The following is a 9,443-nucleotide window of genomic DNA, read 5'->3' on the forward strand; positions in this document are numbered from 1 at the left end:
TTGTTTTTCTCAAATTTACAACTTTTGTAGCTCAGAGAATTTCCACAATTTTTCTAGAAAATTTCTGATATTAATTTCAAAGTTTGAGATTTTTTTTCCAGACATGCACTCCTTTATTTTCTTTCTATGTGGGCCGTGATTCGCTGTTGTATGCTTCTCATGATACGACGCAGTATTTATTCCGGATTCTGCCTCGATGACTGGGAGTAAACGTCACATTCCCTTTCCTCGGACTGAGCGAAGATCGACGCCGTTTCTGGTTGAAGCTTCAGATTGTTGACGTCTGGCTGGAAAAGTGAAATTATGGAAACGTTCTCTTCTATCAAAGTCTAAAGATCTGTAAATTTTATCTCAGGAGTGCAAAATGCATAAAAATTTCCACAATGTTGAGTTAAATGTACAGGCTGTGAGGGAGAAACTAAGTACACCCTTTGATTTAATATCGGCTCCGCGTCGTTTCGACCATTTGCAAAATTCTACCTCCATTTTGTCCTTTAAGCACATGGGTTTTCAAAGCAGGTTCAAAATGTGTGGGTATATAAGCTAATTCATGGTAATTTCGAATTGCGCAACTTTTATGGAGTTAAATTGGGGCCAAAAAAAAATTTAAAACCTAAAAAAAATGTTTTCAAGTTTTTAACAGGAAAAAAGATTGAAAGAAAAAAGATAAGGAACTAAAATAAAGCAGATACTTTCTATGGAGCTAAAATGTGGGGCATAAAGTTTTAATGGAAAATAAAAAATTTTGAAGCTGAAAAATTATTTTGAAATTGGAAAGAAAATCTAAAACTGAAAACTATTTTTAACTGCAAAAAACGATTTGAGACCAAATAAAGTTAAAACTATGGAGCTAAAACGGTGCAGACACTTTGTAAACATGACGTTTCTCTTCAATGCCACTGTTTCTTTTTGCAGTAACTGTTTTATTTTTCGTATGTGAAATTTGGAATTAATTTTTTTTCAAATTAAAATTAATTGTTCAGTTTCAAACAGCTTTTTTTTAAAAATATTTTTAAGTTCTAAAATTTTTTTCTAATTTTTTATTTTTTTTGTTAAAAGAATTTCAGTTTTAACTATTATTTTTCAGTTTCGAACTTTTTTTTTCCCAATTAAAAATTATGTTTTTTTGTTAATTATGGCTCCAATTTTGCTCTGTACAATTTTGAAGACCATTGTGAAGAAAAAGACCAAAATTCTAAAATGGTGAATAGAATGTAAACAACCAGAAAGCTTCAGCATCATTTAGAGCAGCAAACATTTTATTGCTTTTTTGCAGTAAATATTTCAGTTTAGTCTTAAAAATGCCCCCAGAATAAACAGAGAACTCGGTAAATGTGCAGAAAACGTTTCCTGTAGGGCTAACTGTATGTCTGAACAGCTTCTTCTGTTAAAAATGTTATTTTAAGGCCAGTATGGATTCATTATTACAGCACAAATATATAGTTTTTAGTATTTCTTTGAAAACAGAATGAAAACGCAGTATGGAAAAGTTTGATAAAATTACAGATTTAATCACACCAAAGAGAAGAAATATTAAACATGCACAAACTCTATTTTTTAATATTTGTTCCATCTGAGAATAATCATTATTTTAAAGTATATTTTTGATTTATTCAATCTCCTATAGCTCGTTTTTTGAGTGTAGATCAGACGTTTTCATTGTAAGGTTGAAGATGATGAAGATTGCACTTCTCCCTCAACGCCGCCGCGCTTTCCGCTGGACTCCATCGGATCCGTAACGCTGGGAACGTTTCAGCTGCTGTAAATAATTTTGTACATCCAGCGAGTTTTCCGAGTGAACATGCCAGAGAATGCCTGCATGATTTGTCTAGGCTGTATTTCTGTAAATCCAGAGGCATGGAGCCGTAGGGCGGCGCCTGTCACTGCCTGCCGCTCGGACCTATCAACATGGCCGTCGCCTCTCCATTGTGCCTGCTAGAGAGCGTGAAGCTCTCACCTTTCAACAGAGCCGCCGCCAGTTGTTTGTTCATCGAATGTCTCCGCTTCCCATCTTTGATTCACATGTGAGGACTCACAGATTCACTACTGGGTTTCAGATGATGAAGCGCTGATGTCATCCAATGCAGATGGAGGGCAGGAAGTAAATTCAGCCCATTTGTTTCTGTTGATCCAACATCAAAATGTCTAAAGTCTGTGTCCTGTACAGTTGTTCCAACCGTTCTAATAAAGAGAAAGATAAACGTTATTTTGTGTTTCGAAGGTAGTTGGTCACAAGGGAGTTAATTTTAAAAAAGTTACTGAAAAAATGAAAAGTGGATCAACGATCTACCGCTAAAAACAGGAGGTGTGGAAACTAACAGTGCCAGAGTTTGCAGCGCCACTTTCTAACAGGTAACAATCGCATTGTTTAAATTGTATTTTCAGATGTTTAATTGGACAGTTAATTAATTTTAATTGGACAGTAAGACAAGCATTGATATGTAAGGTAAGATGGATTATTTTTTCGCCTTCGCGCGGTTGTCCTCAGAGCGCTAATGTTGTTAGCAGCTAGCTCAGTGCCAAGTCACGAACACGGGGTTTCTGTAGATCGGAGCGAATTGTTGACCTACATTGGACCTGAACCCAGCAGCGACTCAACATTAACGTACAAATCCAGCATGAATTTGGGTTTACAGAAGCTAAATAAATTATTTACCAGGAGATTCAAGCTCATAAAATAACATGGTTAGCTCGTTGTTAGCGCCTCGATGCAGGTAAATCCTCAAGATTATAAGAGAAGTCTTTTTTACCGAGATAATACGGATCATATCCTAAATATACGCTTATTTTTTCGAGATATCTCGGCTGTTCCAGCCTGTTAAGGGCATTAGCTACTTGCTGTGGTCCATTTTGCTTTGTTTTGAACTGGAGAAATCCACTTCCTGACCTCCATCTGAATTCATCCGGGTCATGTGTCTGGAGCCCAGCAATAAAAATTACTTGGACTCATTAGGAAATGTTTTGTTTTGTTTGTCACAAAAGAAAAGAAAGTACACCCTCATTTAGTTCTTCAGCTTTACGTTTAAGGAACCCGATCTGGTCTTTAGCAGGTTCTAAAGTTATTTATGTGCTGATAAGCTTCTTTATGGTGACGTGGAAGGGTTCAGTTAAAACAGTTTAGGATCTGTCTTGCATGTGTTTTTTTCCTTTCTTACACTACAGAAACACAAAATCTTACCAAGTATTTTTTGGTCTAATTCAGGGATGTCCAAAGTGTGGCGCGTGGGCCACATGTGGCCCCTTCTACTGATTGTGTGTGGCCCCCCCAACTACAATTCAAAAAAATGGCAAAATATGGTTTGTTTTTAATTATTGCACAATTATGACAAAATCTTAGAATGGAAAACATCTGATAGAAAGTATCCATCTTTTAATTGCATTAAATTTTCATTAATTTCACATCTTAGCGACATTTACTCAAATACAAACATTTACTCATTTAGCTGGGCTGAATACACCAAACGTGATCAAAAAGTGACTCAAATCTGTTTTTATGACTGAGATTAAAATGTTTTTAGTTTTTTCCACCAAAAAAGATTCTCAACTTTGACGCCTTTCTTTCAAACAGGCAAACATGTAAAATCCTTTTAAGTTTTTAACTAGAGCCAATATTGTTAGCTCTAGCTAATGGCATTCGCTCCTGCCAATCGTGTTGACTCCTGCTAGCGGTGTTAGCTGCTGTTAATGTTGTTAACTCTAGCTAACAGTGTTAGCTAATTCTAATAGTGTTAAATACTGTCAACAGCCTTAGCAGGTGTTAATGTTAATGGTCTTAGCACAGTGGTGCTAATGGTGATCTAGCAAACACCTTTAGCTAGAGCTAACGGTGTTATGTCTAGCTAACACTGTTAGCGCTCATTAATGTTGTTAGCTCCTGCTAATTGTGAACTAGAAACTAAAAAACCAGGTAAAATTTTGTGTTTTTTCAGTGTCTAAGCTGAAGTTGCCTGTTGTTGTGTCTGCTAATGTAAAACCACAGAGTTGAAGGAAGGAGGGTGTACTCTCTTTTCACCACGACTGTGATCTGTATTTTTATATAAGCATCATCTCTGAGCGTTGCAGCTCTGTCAGAGTTGGAATGTGTTGGTCTGTGCAGTAAACTCATCCGAACTGTGGTGAAGCCAAAGCGTTTTGGCAACGTGTTGTAAGTTTTTCTGTATTTATGTGAATCGTTTTCATTCGACTCTCCAAAGAGTTCGTGAAGTCCCCAGTGACTCTTCGGTAAACTGTCGTAAACGACGACTAAACCATTGAGGACGACGTCTGTAGTACGTACTGTATCTAACTCTGATAGTCTCATTGACGCCACACTGCTGTTTGAATGTTTTGTTTCTATTCCTTGGATGTGAAGAACATACTTATATATACATATATCTATATTTACATATCAATGTTTCTCTTTTTAATATGTTGGTGAACGAGACAATGTTGCTATCTTGTGTGTATCTGCATACTAAAACAGTATAGCACAGCACAGCCTTCAGTTTGTTTTTTTATTGGCATTTCCTGAAAAGACAATGAGCTTCTGGCACCTCGAGCGCGGCGGCTCAGTCAGGAAGTCTCTTTGAGATGGGAGACGGCTTTAAAGAGGCTGCAGACGTTAAATAAACCCAAACGAGCGTTGTGTGATTTATGCCTCCTCAGAGAAACGATGCTAAATATCTGCAGATGACACAAAGTTACCCCAACAAGACGATCACTCCACACCGAGGAAGTGTGGCCTCATAAAACTGTTTTATTGAACCAAGTGACACATTAGCAACCTGAATCATTTGACCTGCTGTTCAGATTAGCATGTAGCATGTTATGCTAATATGGGTTCTGTCTGTAAAGTTACACCATGAAAAATTAACAGCAAAACAGTTGGTTATTTAACTGGTAAGAGGAAATTAGAGGTCATTTGGTTTAAACCTAAGTGATTATTTAGCATAAAGCTAAATAATTAGTTTTGAGCTAAATATTTAATTTACAAATTAAATATCTACCTCCAAACTAAATATTAAATTTCAAATTAAAACTTTAGTTGGAAAGCTAAATATTTACCTTTATGTTTAATTAGGTCTGAGTTGAATATTTTGCAAACTAAATATCTAGCTACAACTAAAAATGTTAGCAGGCTAAATATTTAGCTTTGGGCTTTGGTTTGGAGCCAAATATTTAAATAAATATGCCTCAAACTAAACATTTAGTGTGAAACTTTATAAATGAATGATTGACGTAGCAAAAATACAACTTTGAAAAATTAACCTCCATTTTTTCTCATGACCAAATAACCCAAATTATTGCTGTTAATTTTTGACTAATTTTAGAAACAGCGCCCGATAAGCTAAATGCTTGACACACAATAACCAGCTGGGTGCAAAAACAGAAGGATCTGACAAACATCTGCTGAACTGATGGGCATTTAAATCAGGGAGGTGATTCCTGAACACAGAGCAGCTGGTTGGTTCAGCCAGAAAATGTGATGAAATGCAGTTAATCCATGTTTGAGTTTTTGGTTAGAATATTTATTTTTCTTTTAATACAATAAATAATTGTCTGTTTTATTAATTTACCCTGGATATCGTATGATTTTAAACACAAAAATCACTTCTCTATGCATGTTTGTTGCCAAACTCCCTGTAAATCTGCAGTCGTTGCTGCTGCTGACTGTCACCTTGTGAGGGTTTGCAGAGCAGCGGCGTCGTGTTGAGCTGAGCTGTTGTAAATGGAAACAGAGCCGACTGCGTTTATTAGAAAGAACAAACGGGATCTTCAGTCCTTCTGTTGTGAGCCACCGAGGAAAAGCTAGTGGCAAAACACCAAATCACGTCAACAGAAAAAAAAACAGTGCTCTCACATACTTTACAAATGGCTTAGTCAAAGTAAATCCAACTCAGAATCTCTTTATGTCTCACTTCTTTGTTAATAAATGTAGAAAAAACATTTAAGCCGCTCTGTCCTGTACTGACGTTTGTGTTTAAGTTTAAAGGCTTCTGTTGCTTTATTAAGACAATGTGTTTTTATTTTAGTTTTAAGTTTTTTCAGGAAACATTTTTGAAGTTAAACCTGAATAAATGTTGTTAAAAATGGACTTTGAGTAAAGTGAGAGTCAGCAGAACAGATTGTCATTTTTAGTCACTTTTGAAGTGAAGCAGTTTGTAAAGTAACTAAACTACTTTATGAAGGATGAATCAGTCATTTGTAGTCGGATTACTGACCGCGAGGCCGATACTGACAGCACAACACTGCTCCACATAACCCCACTTCACTCTGTTTAAATGTTTAATTATTGTAAAACTAAATATTCAGTTATACAAAGAGTTAATTTATCTTGGCACAAGTCAGAGGCGTCTTCAGGGCCGCTGTGATATTGACTGCTACTGCAGAACCTTAAATAATGAGTTTAAACATTTAACTTCAAATTTTTTGATCAATAAAATGTTTTAGAACTGAATTAAATGTAAACAGACGCGTCTGGTTGAGATTAGTTTGTTGGAAGCAAAAACAGTAAAGCTGCTACTTTTGGTATTATTCTAACTTTTTCTGGTAATATTATGATTTATTGTTGTACAGCTTTATTTATTTTGTACTATTGTGATTTTATCTGGTAATGATATTTCATTGTCTTACAAGAATTACTGACTTAAAACAAGCTGAAAATTTACTCCTAAGTTAGTTTAGTCTTATTTTGAACCGTATTGATATTTGCACCAGAACTCCTTGGTGATACTTTGTGGTTTTGCAGCTTGATCACTTGGTGCAGACAGAATCGCTGTGAGACTGACTGCTACAGGAAATCCTACAGCCATCTGCATCTAGAGCAACTCTTTAAAGAACCTTAAATAATGAGTTTCAGCAACATTTAACTTCCCGTTTGGGATCAATAAAGCGTTTTAGAACTGAATTTAAGGCGAATAAAAGCATTTGGCTGCGTTAAGTTTATTTAGGTAGGAGGAATAATGGACAGTAAAGCTGCTACTTTTAGTTTCTGAGCCGTTTCTCCCATCAGGAATGCGTTCATAACGTCATTAGAGAATCGACTCGCTAATGAGTTCAGGAGTTCATCAACACGCTGTGAGGAGTGGAAACAAATAAAAGGTTCTTTTCTCTTTTCTCTGCAGCCGTTTCCTCCTGACAGGAAAAAGGAGCAAATCTCAGCCAAAAAACTGACATTTTCTGGAAAATACCAAGGATTTTTTTAAGAAAAATCAGAAATTTTGAGACAATGTCCACTTTTAAAATCTGAGTTTCAAAAGTGGATTATTTTTTTAAATATTTTTTTTACTTTTGAATCTTTTAATCTAATTTTTTTTCTAGCAAATTTTCAACTTTTCAAACTAAGAAATTTCCTATATTTCTTTATTTTTTCCAACTTTTGGAGCTGGTAAATTTGCAAGTTTTTACTAGAAAGTCTGATATTAATCTCATAATTCCAGCTCAGAAATATAAAACAATTCTGGCGAATTCTTGAGATCAATCTCAACATTTCTGAAAATTGTCTTGAAGTTTCTAGAGCTCAGAAGTTTCCTTGTGTTTTCCTCTGCGTGGTCCTGGCACGCCGCTGTCGGCTCCCGCTTTCCGTCTTCGTTATTCCCGCGCTCCCTCCATGATCAGGTAAACAGGATTTGGAAACCAAATCGTGTTTCAGTTTCCAGATTTTCTGTCAGATTAAAATGCTGCAGTCCAGTCAGAGGAGGGATTATTCTGGGATGATTTTCCCGTCAGAGAAAACGGAAACAGTTGCTTTATATTTGTTACGCTTATGTACATAAATTTATGCAAAAAGTATTTTTATTAACAACTATTAGGCCCACACTAAGATATTTTAGTTGTTTTTATAATATTATCACCAAAATGCTGTAAAATTATGAGAAAACATTTTACTGAGAAAAAAGCTTCTAGTTATTAACCCTTACATGACCAGATCAGCCTCAGGCTCTTTTCAATATTATTTGTTTCAAATTTCTGCTGCTGATCATAATTTGATGTCAATGTGTTAAAAGATTAAATATTTTCTTGTCTGTAAAACTTACACCAAAGTATAACTTCACCAGATCCTCAACACAACTCATTTTATTTATTTATTTATTTTTTTTCTGTAGGAATTTAAAAATTATAAATTTATTCAGTTAATTTTACGACTTTATCTTCAGGCGACTTTTTTCTAGTACTTTCACGACTTTATTCTTTAAATACTACAACTTTGTTATACAAGTTTTTTCTCATGTTATGACTTTATTCTTCTATTATTAAACATTTATTTTGGTAATATTACTTTTTCTTGAATTATTGCAACTGTATTTTACATATTATCGTGCCCATTCTCATATTTTGACTTCTTGTTGGGTTATTATAATTTTATTCTAGTCATACTGTAAATTCTTTCTTGTATTATTGCGACTTCATTGTCCTAATTATTGTTTTTTCTTATCCTGGGTTTATCCACACCATCTAAAACAGCAACTGCTTTATTTATTTATACTTTATTTATACCCCCAGGCTCTGTTTTTACCCCCTCTCCCCGTTCACACCTCCGCTCTGCTCTGACAGGTGCAGATATCTGAGAATCTGCTGCCTCCTCTGCTGGACGAGTCTTCAGATTCCTGGGAAACACTGGGAGGGATTTACTGTGGCGGATGTGACATTTTATCCCAACATGTTTTCTCCAGAGTCACTGGTGATTAAATACAAACAGTTCGGTTTATTTTAATTATTGCAGCCGTTTCTCTTACACCAGAGCCTCGCTTCTGCAGATAGGAGTCCGTTAGCATGATGCTAACGGTGGACTCGGTTTCCTGACAGGATGTGGAAATGTTGCTGAGGAGAAAAGAGACTAAAATCAAAACTATCAGGTGGGAAAACAGCAAAAACACAAAGTCTTATCAAATATTTTTATCTATCTTCTAGTGCAAATATTTTTTAGTCCATTTGAAATAAGACAAAGCTAACAAGCAATGTCTTAGAGTTTTTAAAAGTCAATATTTATCGAATAAGTTTAAAAGATTGTTTTATTTATAAAATGAGAAAAATGTTTTAATAATCCACCAACGATTGATTTAAAAGAAGCTTCTACATCTTGCTGAAGTCAGTTTTGTCTTATTTAAAGTGCACTAAAATATTTTCACTAAAAGTCAGACCAAACTTATTGGTAAGATTTTGTGTTTTTGTGTCTAAAAAAGTTCCGATCCGGATTTATAAAATCTGAACGTAAACATTCCCATCCGGCTCAGGGCCTCCATTTTGTTTCCTAATAGGTAAAATCCTCCGTCAGCAGCTTTCTGCCTCACTCATTCGGCTCTTCGTGCGCCGGTCTAAATGCAGCCTGCAGCTCTTCTGGGAATCCCTAATGCTCTTCGCCCTGAAGGCTGTTTGGTGGCTCGGGTTGAGGACAGAGAAGACAGAGGAGCTGTCGCTGTCTGTCTCTGTCCTGCAGCGACAACGTCAGCCGTCAATAGTTTGCA

This window comes from Poecilia latipinna, unplaced genomic scaffold, assembly GCF_001443285.1.
Source record: "Poecilia latipinna isolate Pla-1442-1.1 unplaced genomic scaffold, P_latipinna-1.0 Scaffold709, whole genome shotgun sequence".
Taxonomy (NCBI): domain Eukaryota; kingdom Metazoa; phylum Chordata; class Actinopteri; order Cyprinodontiformes; family Poeciliidae; genus Poecilia; species Poecilia latipinna.